The sequence below is a fragment of the Equus quagga genome, chromosome 13 (assembly GCF_021613505.1).
Source record: "Equus quagga isolate Etosha38 chromosome 13, UCLA_HA_Equagga_1.0, whole genome shotgun sequence".
In the NCBI taxonomy this organism is placed as follows: domain Eukaryota; kingdom Metazoa; phylum Chordata; class Mammalia; order Perissodactyla; family Equidae; genus Equus; species Equus quagga.
The window spans coordinates 8,132,910-8,151,237 of NC_060279.1; the positions used below are offsets into that span (position 1 = coordinate 8,132,910).

Sequence of the window (18,328 nt, forward strand, 5' to 3'; positions counted from 1 at the left end):
CCTGACTACCCCTCAGCCACCACTACTGTCTTCCCTGCCCTGCTCCATTTGTCTTGCCAGAGCTTCCTACCATTGCAGACCACCTCTGAGCCTGCTGTCAGGGCAAAAGGGAGGGGATGGCACTCTTCGTTGTTCTTTGCTAATATTCAAGAAATAGTTATTAGTGTCTGCTGGGAGCCGAGGCTGGAAGGAGAGTATGGGGAAAGGAGGACAAGGATAAATGTCAGGAGGGTGGGGCTTAAAGGTAGTGATCAGTCTCTGGCCTCTTGAATTTGCGCCCTGAATAGCCGTCCTTTAGCAGCCATGTTTTAAATGATGCTTGGATTCCATGAAGGTCTTGCTGCCATAGTTTAGCTAGATATGGATTAAACATGCTCTGTGAACTACCTTGAAAACCCCAAATTTAGAATATTCCTTTTTGAAAAATAAGCCTGAGTTCCAACTCAATTTTTGGAGTCAATTTGTTGGTAAGTTGAGTGCTTGTACTTTGTTCCCATGGTAGCTGTCTATACTCACATCATCACCTACACACTTTGGAAATCCAGTTACATGGCAATTTATCTTTCTTAGTCAAGCAAATGTGACACAGTAAATATCATTGTTAGTTATAGATTCATTTGTTCAATGATAAATTTATATTCCAGTTTTTGTAGAGGATTGTCATATTTTCTTCTGTGTTCTGCTGTCCTCCTGCTTTCTTATGTAATCAGACTGGTATGTTTTCATCATAATCTAATTGGCTGTTGAATAAATAACATATTATGTCATATGAATATATATGGTTTTATTGAACTTGTGACAAGTTTGTAACAAATAGAAATGACTTATGAAATGTATCTGTGATTAAAAAACAATGGCCTAAACTGTTTTCCAGGATGACGTTAATTGAACAAAAGACGTTTTAGACCATATGCTTGGTGCAGTGAGTGGAAAGGGTGAGATACTGGAGGATGTGGATTTGCTATGATCAACTGCCAATATTGGACTGAATCAGTCTTCTCTGAGCCTCTAATGGGGACTATTGCTGACCAAATCACCTCAAAGGGGTTTTGTAGGACTTTAAGAAATCATATATTAATAAGTACTTTTATCAACTTTGAGGTATCACACTTATGTATTATTCTTGCCATCGTGAGTAACACTATGCCCTCCCATTGAACGTCATTTTTTGACTCACGTCTTCTAATTTCCAATTTTTTTGTCATTTCATGTTGTGCAATAGGATGTATGGGACCTGGGGATTTTAGTAGACAAGAGTAGGGTTCAGACACTGAGAGGGAACTTGCATCCCATTCCCTCAGTGAGGCTTTCCGTGCTGCCTCCTTCCAGCCCAGGGGTTCTCCTACACCTCAGCCAAGAATTGGAGATCATGATATCAACCTTAGGATTTCCTATCCCAGCTGGCACAGACCATGGCGTGATAATCTAGGTAATAATTTTAAGCTGGAGTTGGCATGGCTGTGCTAGTAAGTCCTCCAGCATTTTCCCTGCTTTCTCCCCATCCTGAATGGATCTATCCATCCAACCTTTGAGTTTTGGATGGATTCATGGACATCCTCAAGCATCTGTGGACTGTACTTTTTGAACCATTACTCTACTTTACAGTAATTTTATTTGTAATATTACTGATAGATGAGCTTAATAGAAAAGTTTCCACCTGTGTCCCAGGCAATGTTATTTCCACATGTCAACTTCTAGGAGTCTTTGTAATACAACATGGTTATAGTAGACATAATTAATCTATCTACTTGACTGTGTTTTATCCTCTAACATTACTCCAAGATTGGGGCTTTCTGCAACATGAAAAGAAATAGACCATCTTTTACAAGGTTAGATGGTTTATAACTACTCACCAAGGGGATTTGCCCAAACCTGGCTGTCCAAGATCAGGCTCCTGTACCCCAGACTGAAATTTCCTACACAAGTGGCTCTGAGCACATTTTTAGGGGTTGCATAGGCTTCTTCCTCCCCAGGGTGTTCTTCTGGTGTGTCTATACCAAGTCAAGGGGTAGCTATTTATGGGGATGAGGACAGAGCTTGGACATGCAGGCTTGTTTGTCCACATGTACACTCTTGAATCTGAGATAGATGATACTTAGCTGCTTTGATTTCTATCAAAAGAATAACATAAAGATATTTGTAGTATTTATCTTTCCTAAGGATTTGGGGACGCAATATAACAATTGAAACAACCTCAATAGACTATTAGATAACCCTCTGAATAGCAGGTTTTACCCAATGGGCACCCAACTTGGGTGTGTCATTGGCAGCTTTAGCCTTGTGACACCGAAGCCCAAGAACAGTACATGGGCTTCTCTCTTTCTCTTCCCCTGCCATCTCTCCCCTCAGTGCTGTCAATCTGGATTGCCCCAAACTCAATGAGCCCCTTACTCTATTATGTACATCTGCTCAGCTCTTCTCAGCATCTAGTCTGGCCTTCACTGCAGACTCACCTCTGCATATCTAAACTAGTGAAAGTGTTCACCCAAACCAGATGGACTTGCAGTTAACAAGATGCTCCCCAGTTAGACAGTAATTGTGGTTTTAAGTAGCATCCCCCCATTCATTCTACCTGCTTAAACTCATGAAGGCCAGCTTTCAAGCTGAATGATGATGACCATCATCATAATGGTTAGTATTTAGTGAGTACCAGCATTTATAGTTTATCACGCACTGGGCTAAGTCAGTACTTTATTTACATTCTCCATTTCAGAGATGAAGATCAAGACTCAAAGAGAATGAGTGACTTAGGAAGCTAAGTGTCAGTGCTGTGCTCTTATTCACGTGGACATTTCCCCACAAATATTTCCTGAACACCTATTACATACTAGACATTATCCTAGTCGCTAAGGATAAAATGGTTAGCAAGGAATTCATAATACCTGTCCTCATGAAGCATGATTCCCAATAAAGAAAACATATAAACACACAGGAAAACCTATCCGATGCAGATTACAAGCTATGAAGAAAATAAATCCAGGGATGTGTTTGACTTAAAGAGTGTCTGAGATGCAGATCACAGTGTGAAGGGGACTTTAAATTGGGTGGTCAGAGGTGGTTTGTGTCAGTGCCCTGAGGCAAGATTGAGCCTGATGAATTTAAGAAACTGAATTCAGGCCAGTGTGACTGGACCAAAGAAAGAAAAGGACTCTACAAAGATTAAAGATTTTGATCCTAAGAACGATGAGAAGCCTTTGAAGTTTTTAAGCTAGAGAGTCACATATTGAGATTTGAATTTTTTTATAGGTCCTTTTGGTTGCCGTGTGGAGAATGCTTTGGAGGAGGACAAAATTAGATTGGGGAGTTGTTAGAAAACTATTGCTGTGGCCTGTGTAAGAGATATTGGTAGCTTGGGCTGGGGTGGGTTGATGGAAGTGATAGAAATGGACAGATTTAAGGGATTTGTTTCAGAAGGTGAAAATTGACATGACAATTTATCATACCTGCTGAGTATTGGCTGTGATTGAGTTCTGCTAAACTGGAAGCCTCTTGAGACCAGGAGCCATTGTCTTGTTCTCTGTTCTACCACCAGGGGACACGACACTGATAGGTGGCACTAAGTAAATGTCAGTTGAGTCAAGATGTGATTGAGCAAATAAATGAATAATTGCAGCATAATAATTCATCATGACCTGTTATCTCAAGAGCCCAAACTAAATTATTGAATTACAGCATAAAATTACCATTAAAGGTAAATTGTCTTACAATTTTTCAAATTTTCATCCTTACAGCTTAATGGATTTTTTTTTCTCCTCTGACTGTATAACTTCCTGGACTGATGATCATTTAAGCAGAAAGTAAATTTCTCAATGTTATTTTTGTATGCTGTAAATATATTTTATACAGTTCTTGGGAGGGATTTAGAAAAGGGCAAAATGCAGCAATAAGCTAGAAACTATCGAATCAAAAGGATATGGAGTTTAGATAATTTTACATTAATATTTTAAAATCAGATTTGGAAAAAAAAGTGATGGGCTTTATTTAAAATGTCTAAAATATGAATTTTAGATGAATAGCATACTCTGACTCAAGAAGAAAAGAGCCTTATTTTTCTTAATATCAGTGAGAAATGTGTAAATGATAGTTAAAATCTCTAAAAGAAAGGGATCTGCTAGTTTATGCATAACAATAGTACATAACCAATATTTATTCTATTTCTATAGTCTACCATGAAGATTAAAATCATCATGGGAAACTCATAGGAAAGTAGCGTAATTCAACAGAAGTGTTTCCAATGGAAACGGACTAATCTTACACTATTGAAGAAAATCTAAAATCTGCATTGAAATAAGGATATTCTTTGGGCTGTTAAAAAACTACAGGCCTCATTTTTGTGGGTTAAAGTGTTTGGATAGCTTGATAAAGAGATTATATAATTCCCTTATAGGGATATTTACTTAGTAATGTTTTTATTATGTAGCTCTAACAGATGACAAATGTAACTACAATGATAGGAAACAAAATGACAGCTTTATCCCCTGGCCAAAGTTGTGAGATCAAGAAGTTATAGAAATCTTCAGCTCTTTCCATTTTCACTCGTGCTTTCAAGATTCTGCCTGTTTCCTGCTAAGTCTGCACGTTCCCTGTGATGAGGAGGTCAGGATTGACCCTGTGAACACTATTCACTCTCCTTGTGAGTTGTTTTAGTTAGCCAAAACTTAGGTATTTTTTACCAAAAAAAAGTCCCAATAAATATTGAATTTTTATTCATTTATGTTATGTAAAATTTTTCATGATCGTAATTGTGTGTTTTTCCCACATAATAAGCTATTTTATGTTATGCTTTTCGGTGTGGGATTATTTTATATAAATATTTCCATGTTCGGGCATTATCCAAAGATTTATAATTATGAAAAATATAGAGTATTATGTAACAAACCGTAATGGCAAATTCTATTTCAAATTTATTGAAAACACTTATAGACCCCAAACCACCCCCTGATATATCTTGTTTGTCCTACTCAAAAGTTTATTCTGGAAGAACAATGTTACCCTTTATATTACTCTTTCCTGGAAGAGTAAAATTTTACAATATACCTCATTTAATGAATTTAAATATCTATAACATTTTTTTAAGCATTTTTTGAGAGCTAGGTAAGAAAATGTAAAGCCAGATGTTAACCTCATGTTTTAAGGGAAATTTATTTGAAACGTTATCCCGGAGTGGCGTACTTAAGGATGACTCCGCTGGCCTGCGAGCTTTCCGTTTGGAGTTTGGTGGAATGGAACCGTCTCCTTATGCTCTGACTTGGCCATTGCGTCATCTGGAGGGCTCTCAGGCACTGTCCTGGGACTGCCTTGCAGGGTCCAGTAGAATGATCCATATGCGGACTCCTGTCATCGGTGTTTGCTGCAGGTTACATAAATCACTTAAAATTGGGTGATGCTATGTAAAAATTCTGCGAGATATTTGCATAATGTCCTCCTGTTTATATTTTGTGAACTATTGTTTAGTACTTTATTTGCGAGTCATGGGACTTTTATTTAAGGTAAAAACCTTCATTGCACAATGTGTTTGGCAGAAAATATTTTAGCCGATGACATATTTCCATAAGGCCAGATTGTTAAATGTAACAATTTACCTTTAATCATATTTTTACTTCATAGTTTTGCCCGATTGCTATTTTCTTTAAAGAAACTATAGTGTCAGGTTTGGTGAAATATCACAAAATTGCAGAAATGTTTAACCTTGTGGGGGCTTTTAGCCTTAAGACTAAATCTTTCATTTTAAAAACGAAATATGTGAATAAAAATAGTTTGCTTCAGCCCAAAATATATACTTGAAATGTTTAATTAAATTAAAAAGCAGAAAATTTGGGGTAGCTTTGTGCTACATTTTTTTAAAGCTTGTCAAGAATTTTATAAAAAGATGAAAATTAATTTTAAATGCTGAAGTTAAAACATTTTAGTAAGCCAAATCAAAGCTGACAGATTTCTAATTTTACCCATCTCCCCACTTTTTACCCTTAAGCGTTTAGAGAACTCCTAAACACAAGCCAGCCTTGATGATTTCACTCAAGTTTACAGTGTGTAAACTGAAGTTTTGACATCTCCTCAAAAGATATGGCAAAATATACATTGCATGTTTATTAATCCCTTTCCTTGCTTTTCTTGAAAATAATCAAATTGCCTGAGCATCTCAAGTGTTTGAAAGTTTACAGTGAATGGGAGTGTGTATTCCAAGGGACCGCATTGGCCCTGTAAATTCCACTGCTGGAACCATAGCCTAGGCCTCTTCTTAAACAATGATGCAGTAATAACTCTTTGCATAACATGACATTTGGAAATGTCAAAGCTTCAATTTCAACTTTCTATATATCAAACGAGGAGAAGCAGTTATTTTAATACATTTGAAAATTGTGTTGGAAATAAATACTCTTCACTATGTTTTACTCAGATCCAAACTAGCAGAGTTTATTAACTTAAAATATGTGGTCCTCTGGAACATTATCCCTTCCCTCTTTTTCTTTTTTCCCTCTCTCCCTCTCTTAAAAAGTCATGATATAAAAAACTAAGCTTAGTTTTTGGAGAACTATTGGAATCCTTTATTCTTGTCAAGCGTTAGACTGAAGTTATATTGTTGTGTTATATTGGTTATGGGGTGCTGCAAAGCTGTGTGCAATAAATGTCAAGGGTAGGAATTTACTGACAACAATTAGGAAAAGAGAACTATAGAAAGCACAGGAACATTTTCAGAAATGGGTTTTATTATATTTCATAGGCACCACTCACTTTAATTTTGGTGGGTTTCAATATTTGAATCAAAATAAAATAATAATAATAATAATAATAATACATACGAGTTAAGTATTAAACCAACAGATTAAAACCCCAGGCCCCCGCGCCCCTCATTTTGGTTGTTGCTCTTGGTGTAGATGCTATGGTGTGAGGGCTGCTTTCTCTCAATGGCTGGTTGTCATTCAGGCTGGGTTGTCATGTGACTGCCTGTCTGTGCCTGCTGTACAGGTGAGCGGATGTTCTGCACAGCAAGTGTAGACAGGCAGACACATGACAACTCCGTCCAGCCAGGCCCTTGGTTCCTTCGGGTTTCCTTTGCTCATGGGCAGATACAATCAGTCTGTTTTCCAGATTTGGTGATTTTGGAGGGTCAGGGGAAAGGGAGAAAAACACACAATAGAATTAAACATTAAAACATTATGGAACTAAAAACAAGGTAGGCTTTTGACTTTATTCAGAAAGTACACTTATACATTTGTTCCAAATGTGCTAACAGGGGTAATTGACGTAACAGAAAACTCACATTGAAATTTTAAGGAAAAAACAAAGAAAGATTAAACACAAGGTTTATTCTTAAATCCAGTTCATATTATTACTGGCCCACATGCAGTCAGAGTTCAGGGTAATTGAACCAGATGTTTTTCCTCTTCATGAAACTCTGCATATTTTAAAACTGAAGTTAAAGATAAAGACTATGTTTATACATGTTTCTTGTAGTAGATAAGTACCATAACCTTGCCCATGAAAAAGAAACTTGTCATTTACATGGAAACGGCAGCCATTTTCAAAATAACTAATGAGCCTAATGTATTTGGCAATTCAACTGGCTGACTTTGGTATCGGATGCTTTGATAGTGGGATTTTACAAGGGGATGTATTTTTACCAATACTTTATTAAGCAACAGGAATTTAAATTTCCCATATTCTTTTTAATGCAAGGTTTTTAAGTATGGATGTGAAAACCAATTAAAAAGCAGTTGTGATCTTAAGTTCTCCTCTTAATTAACTACAGAGCCGGGCCATGAATGTAAAGGGTATACACTGAAATGTCATTAGCCACGGCGATGCTCAAAGCGTGCTTTGGACATTGTTAGTGCAATACAGTTGCAAAAGAGAACTTCAAACACAGAAAGTGAAACTCCATTTCAAATCCAAAAAGTAAAACCAGACCCTCTGGAAAATTCTTTTATAATTCATATAAGAAAGGGTTAATGGTGTTAAGTATACAGATAGAAAATTTAATGCAGATGAGTCGAGAATAATTCTTCTGGCTATTTTCATAAAAATGATCAATTCACATCCGTAGAGGTATTTAACAAATTCCCCTGTCCTTTAAAAAACAAAATATCCAGATAGTTAAAATTCCAGTAAGTGGGATTTCTTAAAAAACAAAACAAAACATTATTGTTCCAAGAGTGTGTACTTAGGAATTTTTTAAGATTTTTAAAGAAAACAAACAGTCTGTTATTTCCCTTTAATTGTAAAGTTCTGAGAAGATAGCAAATAGAAACTTTATGGAGAGCAAAGCAGTTTTTAGAGACTGGGAAAAAAATGACAGTTTTCTACGCATCTGAACTTTTATGCAGTGATTAGATATGGTACAGTTTTAACAAAGAGTTGATAAGTGCAATTTTCCATTTATTTATTTAATTTCAAGAAAAGCAATGTCTGATTCTATTTCTGGTCATCAGTTCTGAGAAGAGGACTTTTTTTTTCCTTGACAGAATCAAAAACATCAGTAAACTTGGCCGCTATTTAAATAATTACAAGGTCAGAGTATGCAAAACAAATACCTTAAGAAACTATTTTGTTATTGTTGCTGAATTCTGTGCAACAGAAAATATTTATAGAGTGATTCACTTACAAAGAGTATATTGATGGAAATTAAAAATTACTGTAATTCTGTATAGCTTTCCCTCTCTCTCCCATAAATAATTTGATCCAGTTAACTCTGCTCAGTTAAAGGAATGATGCATGCAACCTGAAAAAATAGAAAGAAATAGATGTGAGTTCATATGTTATCCTTTAATATGAAACAGTTCTAGTAAACCAAGATATCTGAAAATATTTGAGCCTGAAAAACCATGGCTGTTTTTCAGGGGAAAAAATCTTGCTGAAAAGTGATTACTCTACTCATAAGACTTTGGGACAATTTATGTTGCTAATAGATTTTTAAAACACAAGTTTTAAAAGTAAGTACATGCATATGCACACTTCATAGTTACGCTGAACCTGCCCCTAAGATTGTTAAAAGGATGAAAGGCTGAAAAAAATTTGACTTTTTTCTGTCTCCCAAACTATAGAGTAAATATTAATTCATTATCACTTAAAATACTAGCTGAAATATAAAAGAGCTATTTACATTATCATACCATGTAATTTTTAATATGGTTATTACACCTTATTTTTTTCTTTTATTTATTATCTTAAGAAAAAAAACGCAAGAAAAGGATTATCTTATAAGTCTCCTACAGCAAAATTAAACCAAAGCAACTCCAGGAAACTGTCTGTCACAATAAGTCAGGAAATTCAAAATGAAGATTTAATTATTTTCCTTAATTTACTTCATTATTTCTATTTATTAAAACTCATGAAAATTCTTAATGAGACCTTCGGAAAATGGGTAAATATTTTGTAGCACACCAGGGTAAAAAGGTAGAAGAAACAAGTAAGAAAGTCTCAGTCCTTCCTCAGGAATTTCCTGCCTCCTCTCAGGTTAAAGCCTGACCTTCTGGTTATTTTAAGCTGGGATTTCTGAGTGATGGTCTCTTAGTTATTATTTCCACATTGTTGTGATGGGTGGGATATTCTTCTTAGAGAAGGACAAAGTGGGTTGTTTTTAAAGAGCAAATTTCTTAATAGAATAATTGAAAGCTTTGGCTTCTTTTTAGTAAGGGTGGACACTGGTGAATGAGTGAACTTTTTTACATGTCTAAGTTGTGTTTTCCTTCTATTTCTTATAACAGCTTTAAGACTTCAACCAAAAAAAGGGGCGGGGGGGGGGGGGGGGGAATGCTTTCATTAGGAGTTTTATGCCTAAACTCTTTCCCACAGAGTGAAAAACTTGGGTGGTCTGTAGGCGAGAGGTGGGGGTAGATAGTATATTTTGGTCTTTTAAAAACATAAACACATTATCTGGCCCGAAAGTCCAAAGGCCAAGGCGGAAGGATATTAAACCTGTTGACTAATTGCAAGAAAGTGATCAGTGTGAAATTTTGTCCCATCGTAAACAAACTTGCTTTGATTTTGAGATCTATGGCTTGAAAAAAAAAAGAGGGTTCAAAAAATGTAAATAAACTGTTTTATATTGATCCTCTTCCAATTAAGAAATGATGGTGTTGAAGCTAAGGCTCTGAATTTGTTTTCTCTTAGGTGGCGGAAAAAGTGCTCCTTTTAACCCAAGTACCTAGACTAGTTTATCAATCACGCCCGCCCTAAAACGAAAAATAACTGCTAAGTTTCTGTGAAGTGCAGTTCGGACAGGCCCTGCAAACGATTTTCTTTTTGATGATGTACAATGTTTAATTTTAATACTTACACTTCCCACAATATCCAGGGGTAGTTTTAGTTGAAGATGTTCATTGTTGATTAGTTTCGTCTGGAATAGATCCCATGATCCCTAAAATATTTGTATATCTCCTTATAAAGTAATATCAAAATAAAATGAAACATTATTCTAATTACCCTGGCAATAGAGCAGGTTACTTGACGAGATGTGTGTATCCAGGTTGGTATATGTACCAGCTCATAAACTACCATCGTGCCTGCAGTCAGCAGAGGGTTATAAAACGAGCTTTTACTTTTGATCTTTCATTTAGCTCATGCAGTTTCAAAATAAGTACTATTCCTTTTCATTTGTTAAAAGTTTGCATCAAAAATAGGTTGTCGTCCATCGAGCACGTGCAGCGGCTCCTCAGCTACCCCTTTGCAAATTAATTCTTAGGTTTCTGCTCCTTTACTTACACCAGGGACACCCTTGGGTTCCCTCTGTCTCCAGATTAAAAGTCATCCTGAGGGAGAAAATAGGTGAGGGACCGGTGGTGGTTAGCTTCTTTGAAACAAAAAGGCCATTTAATATGAAGAAAGACATTCAAATTAAATATACATGAAATGAAAGCAAGTTATGAAATTTAATCATTTCTACAGAGTTAAAAAACAAAAGCCAAAATTTGAGCAACCTTAAACATTGCCAAAATACCTTACAGCTATCTTTCTTTTTTAGTAACTGTGTATCAACTGGTAAAAATGTATTTCTTGAAAAAATAAGCTCCTGTAATAGTTTTTTTTTTCAGTTTTCCTATGTAAAAGAAACTAAATTTTTAAAATCTCACTTGTTCCATTAAAAGTAATTAATATGGAAGCCTACAAGTCACAATAGAAAAAAAAAAAAGGATGACTTTCTTCTATCATCTAAGTGGGGAAGATCGCGAAATTTCTCCTTGCTTTTTATATTTTAACTAAAAACCGTGAATAGAAGAGAAAACTTGTATGTTCTTTATACCAGCTTTGGGATAATAAAAAGGGTAATTTTTAAAATAATTTGTTTTCACAAAAGACAACTTGAACCTTTTGTAATAAAATGTTTTACAGTGGAGAATTTGTGACAATGTTTGAATTGTTGCAAAATATATAATTTAGAAAAGGATTTGTTCAGGAACCACTGTAACTTTAAAGAATTTAAAGGAGGACAAAGGAGATTTACATTCGTTTTCCACAAAAGCCTATAGAACAGATGTTTTCATTATATAGAATTGTTTGGGGGTAGATATAAATGGAGGTTGAGGGAATTAGGGGTAAGGCAGTAAGATTTTTCCAGAACTTTCTTTAAGGGATCCTCCTCTAAAGTTCAGCATGGATCATATTGCAACCCAGACTTTCTCTATTATTCTCTCTTTAGGGATTTCATTCAGCTCAAGGGTTTTCCTCCCTCCCACCTTCCTCCCCCTCTCCCACCCTCCTTCACCTCCAGGACAGCTGGAAACTGACCAAAGAAAACTTTGCCTTCGTTTACAAATTCCTTTTTTATCAGTGGGTTTCTAGACAAAGTACCTTATCATTTTAAAGGCTCAGAGAAATAGAAGCATTGTGAAATATAGGCATGAGGGCTCAGCTGACCAGCACTTATAAACCATTCTTGGATTTTTGTTAAAGAAAATGTAACACGGAGGTATATATTGGGATATGTGAAGATAGACATTTCCATTTCCCATTTATTCAGTTGCTGACTCAGTAAGTTCTGGGTTAGCGCTCTTTTCTGGGCAAGTCCCGTCTGCTTTGTCTGGTGGGCAAAAACTTGGCAGCCTTTTCTTTTATTGTTAGATACTATTATTCCTGGTATTTATATAAGTAAATTTTCAGAAAAGCGCTATCAATATAACATTTTAAAAATGGCAAGTATTATTTCCTTTGGGGCAAAATGGATTAAATCTTGAGATGTTAGAAGTTGTACTACAGCCCTCATTCAAATAAGTTTTTAGGTCTCTGCATCCTTAATTTCAACAATTCAAAACTAGCCTCATTAAATGACTCTTAAGTGTTTGGAGTCTTTTCATCTTTCATTTTGAAGTGGGAAAAACCTTTAAACTTAAGAAAATACTTGACTTATAAATCTTCAGAAATCGAATACCATTTGGTAAGTCACTCTCTACCACCCATTGTCGCTCCTTTAAAACTAAATGCACAGCTGTCCATCACACATCTACCTCTGTTTCTCGCGCATGTGAACGCAAATCACTGGCTCCCCACCCGGGCTCTGCTGGTCAGACCAGGAGAGCGGGCGAGAAGGCCTTACCCGCATCTCTTCCCCGAAGCAGTCCTGTCTCAGCAGTGTCCGCGCGAGCTTCTTCGTCCCTAGTGTGCAAAACCTGTGAAGAAAAACACTGGGTGTGAGATTTGAAAAAGGAGCAAGCAAATGTCTTCTCCTTGGGAACAGCAACTCTGTCTCCAGCTGTCCATGGCGCTGCTCTCCCTTGCCCAGTCTAACCAATGTGCAGACTACTGTACAACGGCATTGTCCTGAACAGGTAGTCTGAACACTGGGGCGACGGAGCAGGATCTCCAGAAGCTTCCATCTAGGTACTTAAAATCCTCTCCCGGTCTTTGGGAAAAGCCTCCCTTCCTGTACCAGGGGTTGCATTCAGCTTTCCCCCCTGAATTCTGCTGCTCTGACTGAGACACACTCAAGGGCTGTGATTTCCAGTCTTGACGTGGCACATTTGCTGCAGACTGGGGAACTGGCAATGAATTTAGGACCAGGAAAAGGGGGAGGGCTGGGCTGGAGAGTCCATATATGGGATGATGTCACCCTGGGGAGGTTTGGGTATGCGCTGTGCCGCTGGAGAGACCGCTAGAATCGCCTGCTCTCAGACATGGGTCTGTGCATAAAATGGTACCAGATGTTTTAGTGTAATGTTAAGCAGTCATTTCATCTTCAGGCCAGATTTTTTTCCTCAACTGGGCAGGAAGTGGGCCCCAGTATGGAAAAGCTGTAAAAAAAGAGTCGAGATGTACAGTGCTGCTGTGGCCAACTGAAAGTGAGTTAGTGTAGAAGTACAAATTTGCCGTCCGATCCAGGCTAGAAAAGTAATTTGAAGATAGCGGGTAGATAAAAACGTAAACAGAAAGTTGAACACTGGAAGTCAGGGCTCATTTGAAAACTTTTTTGAGCTTTCCTGTGGTACTTTATTTTCTGGTATTTCACTCGTCAAAGAGGGCAGATAAGTTCATTACTTTTTTCTCTCTTTCCCTCCTCCTCCTTGTCTGTTGGATCTGTCAGCGGCTTGCAGGCTGCTCTAGACTCGAACAGTAATTATAGCAACTTCCTGAAAGTGAAGCCCCCATGAAAAGTCTGGAGAAATGTTCTTTGTCATGGCCTCTACATGAGTAATTAGTTCCACATGTGGCCTTCCTCGTTTCCCTCAGCGATTTTGGCTGGCGCTCTGCGTGCTGTGCTATAGCTTGACCTAAAGAAACTTTAAAGTTTTGATTTCAAGCCTCTGCTATGAAATAACGACTCCAGTCTCCTAACAAACCGCCCCTGGTGGATCCACACTGTTAGGGACAGCATTGTTTGTCACTGATGACTCCTGATGCTGTCTTAGTACTTTTGTTTTGTTTTAATGGTATTCTACTGCTTAGTTTTATCTCTGGTTAACTAAATCTGTTGAAATTTGCCAAGTACCGCTTGACCAAAGGTTGTAACGTATCAGCCCGCTGGCTTCTACTTTTCTTCTCCTGTTGTTGCTGTTTTCAATGATATATACTGTGGAATATTGAGTATACAGCTCTCTGAGTTTCTCTGCATAGAATTCTGATTAAAGTTCGAGTTGCCCCAAACAAGAGCTTGATTAATTGCCCTTCCAGAGATCAAAATGTGAGAAAATTCCTAGGTAGCTTCCAAATTTAATTTGAGTAGCCAAACTAAGAAATTTAGCATTCTTTAAAGAACTACAGCTAAAGCAATTCATTTCTGCTGGCCTTCTGCAATACTTTTTAGAAGCAGAAAAACCTACTTCTTTTAAATGCGTTGAGTTGAATATTTCAAAAAGCTTCAAGTGAGAACTGTCTTAAAGCATTTGCTCTTCATGAAATGTCTTCTGTTGAATTAACATACCATTGAAGGGTTCAAAATTTATTACAAGCCCTGGTCACCTTGGGAGGAAGATTAAGTCAGATAAAAATGAATTATCCAGCAGTTTAGGATGGAACAAAGAGATTAGCGTAGGTACATCATTCACAGAGAGATTTAAATCATCAGTGGAAATCTGAGGGATTACTTCATATCTCTGTGCTTGTGCTTCCATACTTGCGTCTTCAGGGCCTAGGCCACAGTGCTCTAGCAAGCCCACTATGCCTCAGCTCCTTTGTTTTGGGTCACTGCTTGTATAATACTGGAAATATGCAAGCGTGACTACACACAATCTAATAGTCTTATTATATGTGGGTACCAACTCTGTCTATATGCTTATTCACAAGTCATCATAGAGGAGCCATGAGCAAATGGGACAATAGTCAGCCAGGAATCCAGCATTCCAGGTGTGGGTTTGTTTCTGCCACAAACAGTGAAAGCCTTTCCTCTGCCCTCTTCTATTTATATCGATGAAACATTCCTTGGAAATTTTGGGTAAGACAGATGAAAGGTGGTTCTGATCAGACTGCTCCATGATTTCATCTTAGTTCACACATCTATGCTTTCTCAAATATAGGAGAGATCCCTTTCTCAAATAGGGGTTTTTATGATGTTTTATTCAAGGAATTCAAGTTTATACTTATCCTTACTACTTTTGAAGCATTTTAAGTGATTTTCTACAGAAATGACCATAAAGGTTGTGTTCCCTTTAGCATGTGTGCCCATCTCGTTAGACTTCCAGTAGACTAAAATGTTTTATAGTTATCTTTCCCCCAAATAGTTCAACAAATATTTATTTTTGCCTACTCATGTGCTAGTCACAATGCCAGGGAGTGGGCATAGAAAGATTAAGAAGATATCATTCTTGCCCTCAAAGAGCTCACACTTACTCATAATGTTAGGAATGCTAATGTGTGATCAAGTTCAATCTAAAAGGTCAGCCATGCCTCTATGAAAGTTCCTTGGCGTTCATTTGGAAATGGTCTACGGACTTTTTCAATGTCTGTTAAGTTATCAGTTAAATACTTGAGATGTGATGGGCCCTAGAAAGCAAAGTTGGACATGACAAAGACTTGCCTTTGAGCACTAATGCTATTTAACTTGCTTATTTCAAAAGGTATTGACGGAAGTGATTGTTTGAATCGATGGATGGTTTTGAGTGACTACAAAATTTGCTCTATTTTAAGATGTCAGGGAAAGGAAACACTCTTTCAGTTGGTTATCGTTCCCAACCCTGGCGAATTCTTATGACTTCAGAAATTCTCAAATTGAAACCAGGACTGAGACTTCTTTCGATGTATTATAAAGAGACATGGTTACTAGCGTTTACAATTAGAGCGTTTTGTGATGTCCAGATATGAATGCTTCAGATAGTATTTTTATAGCTTTAAATTTTTTTGTTACGAGATTAGTGCATGGGCATTATAAAAGTTCAGACAATAGAAACTATGTAAACAAAAAGTTAATCGTCTTCCCCACTAGCCTCCTAACCCTTTCTGCTCTCCTAAAGTAATGGTAACAGTTTGGTGTGATTCCTTTTACCACCTTCTCCAGGGTCATTTTATGGCTTCTTTACACATTACTAAATCTTTTCATGTAACATGTATCACTTTCTTATCATAACCTTAAAGCGTAGATGTTACCAAAATTCCCGTTTTATTGATGACGAAATCGAGGCTCAGAGAGGTGAAACATACTACCTTGTAAAATTAGAGGAAATGGCAGAATTTAGCTTTTTTTCTGACTCAAATGCCTGTGCTCAGAAGCATATTGTCAGCCTACAGAGACAAATTTTTCCCCCCGATGAATTCTTATAGCACTTATATTTCCTGTTATTAATTTGTCAGTGATCTGCTACCTTGTCTTAGTTTTGTACTGAAATGTTACCTGTACTATTTACCATCTCACATATTTAGACTTTTTTCCCCCAATAGAATGAGAGCTAACTGGAGGCAGAGGTGGTATCTTTATACTTGGTTTAGGTAGCCTATAGTAGACCATTCAGTAAACTGTTGAAAGAATGAGTAAAAGCTACGTAGTGTGCATGTAATTTCTGATCAAACCCTTATCATGATAATAATTCAAGGATTAAAGCTATCTTATTTTTTATCTTAAATGGAAAACATGGTACACTTTTAACACACACATATATATACTGCAGTTGTGTATTGGATTGTACTGTCCTTTTTGAAATAAATGTGAACACTGGGCCAGCCATATTTCCTTGCTTATTTTTGGCCTTCTAATCTTCTGGAAGCATCCTGTGTAGCTATCGGTAGTACAATCTTGTGTGAAAAGCAGGATCTAACCAAGTTGTGGTGTTTCCTTTCTTGTTGTTTTCTCCTTCCTAGTTTGTTTTGAGATAAGAATCTAGTTGACCTCAGTTCATTGCAAATTAGGGAAGATAGCCCCACTTAGCTTGGCTTTATGTTGTCTAGATTAGCACTTTCTTTATTGGAGGCAACGTGGTCCCCTAATCACCAGCATTTCCTATTTTGTTGAGGCCCAAAAGGACCAGGAGATTTGTTGTAGCAAAGCTTTCTCCTTTGCCTCCGTTCCCTCACTCTCAAACCAATGGCTGCCTTCAGACTGCTGCGGTGAAGAGCCTTCTTAGCCAGAGATGCAGCTTCAGAGACTGTAAAATGGAGGACACTGAATCCAGAAAAGTTAACAGATTTTCCCTTCAACGACTGAAAAAGAAGTTAAATTAGAACAGCTATAAATCATAAACTTAATACAACTGACTTTATAATCTTCAGAAAGCTTGCAGAAGGCAAAGATTGTGAGAGAGTTGATTTTAAAATGTACCTTTACTAGCGCATGTTTTGTTTTGCCCATCTCTAGAATTTCCATTGCTGAGTCTGTTTATTTAGAAATCAGCTCCTAACCAAAAGCAGTATATGTTTTATGAACATTCTTTCCTCAAACCAGTTCAGAAAGATAATGTTACGTCTTTGAGTCTTGCTAACCACTGACGTGCACGGCAGCCATTTCTGTGTTTCAGTAACAAAATACATCCGGCAGGCGACTCTGGCTTTATTGAAAACCAGTCATATGAAGGTAAATATATGATTTATGACTCCAGTAAAATTTGAAGCACTGTCTTGAAATCTTTAGGGGAAGGCAAGATAAAGGGATTGGAAAATTGGTGCTGGCCTTTTCAGGCAGATTTTAAGTGAGTGTACTAGGAATGCAGTCTGTTGCCTGCTTCAACCCCCAAAAGCTGACGAGCATCATCTGAATGCTATGTGCTATGAACTCCCATTGAATTCCACGTTACAATCAGACTTTAAAATGAGCACCGGCTCACTTGGACAGGAGAAATATGGTGTCCTCGGGTCACTGACAATTTTAGAATATTGACTCCTGATGTCTTTTGGCATCACCAATATTTTATTTCCTTAGTGCAGCTCATAAATGAGCATGCATGATATCAAAGAGGAAAAAAAAAATCTGTATGTGCATCACATAAAGACTCAGAAACCACTTTTTTTCAGGCGTAGAGAAAGTATGCTTTCTGTGGCTGAGGGTGCACATGAAGCGTGTTGGCTACAAGGAAATCTGTGTGTGAAGGGAACTTTCTGCTTTACCCAGAATACCTGCAGTTGTGCAGTAGGTCATTTTAGAAACTCCAAGTCTTTAGGTGATGATAGGCATACTTGCGTAATGCACGACACAGTATCTTTATTTTAAGATTTATAATCCTCTGGTATATTCGAAAGGGGAAATACAAGTTATACAAATCACTAGAAGGGTTTGATCCAACGTAAATCTGTTTAGCTGAGTATATCATTGATACCTTAACTGGCTTCTCAATTCTTTTCAATCTCCAGAGAATTTATTCAAGGGACGTATGAGACCATATTAAAATACTTCTATTCATGCTGCCATGGGAATTTGCTTTACTGTTACAGACCAGAAAAAGCACTTGCTATAAATTAGTTCATGTGGAAAGGTTATTTA

At 37.2% G+C, this 18,328-nt stretch overlaps 1 protein-coding gene and 1 long non-coding RNA gene across 7 annotated transcripts in view; one reads left to right on the forward strand and one right to left on the reverse strand.

The window, feature by feature from the left end:
• DNM3 (dynamin 3) overlaps nucleotides 1–18,328 on the forward strand; it is a 510,159-nt gene that overhangs the window by 250,949 nt on the left and 240,882 nt on the right. The gene's annotated exons all lie outside the window — the stretch shown is intronic.
• On the reverse strand, nucleotides 6,688–12,836 carry LOC124250110 (uncharacterized). Its single transcript, XR_006891542.1, has 2 exons — nucleotides 10,277–12,836; nucleotides 6,688–8,719 (listed from the first exon to the last, which is right to left on the reverse strand). It is a non-coding gene; the product is annotated as an uncharacterized LOC124250110 (long non-coding RNA).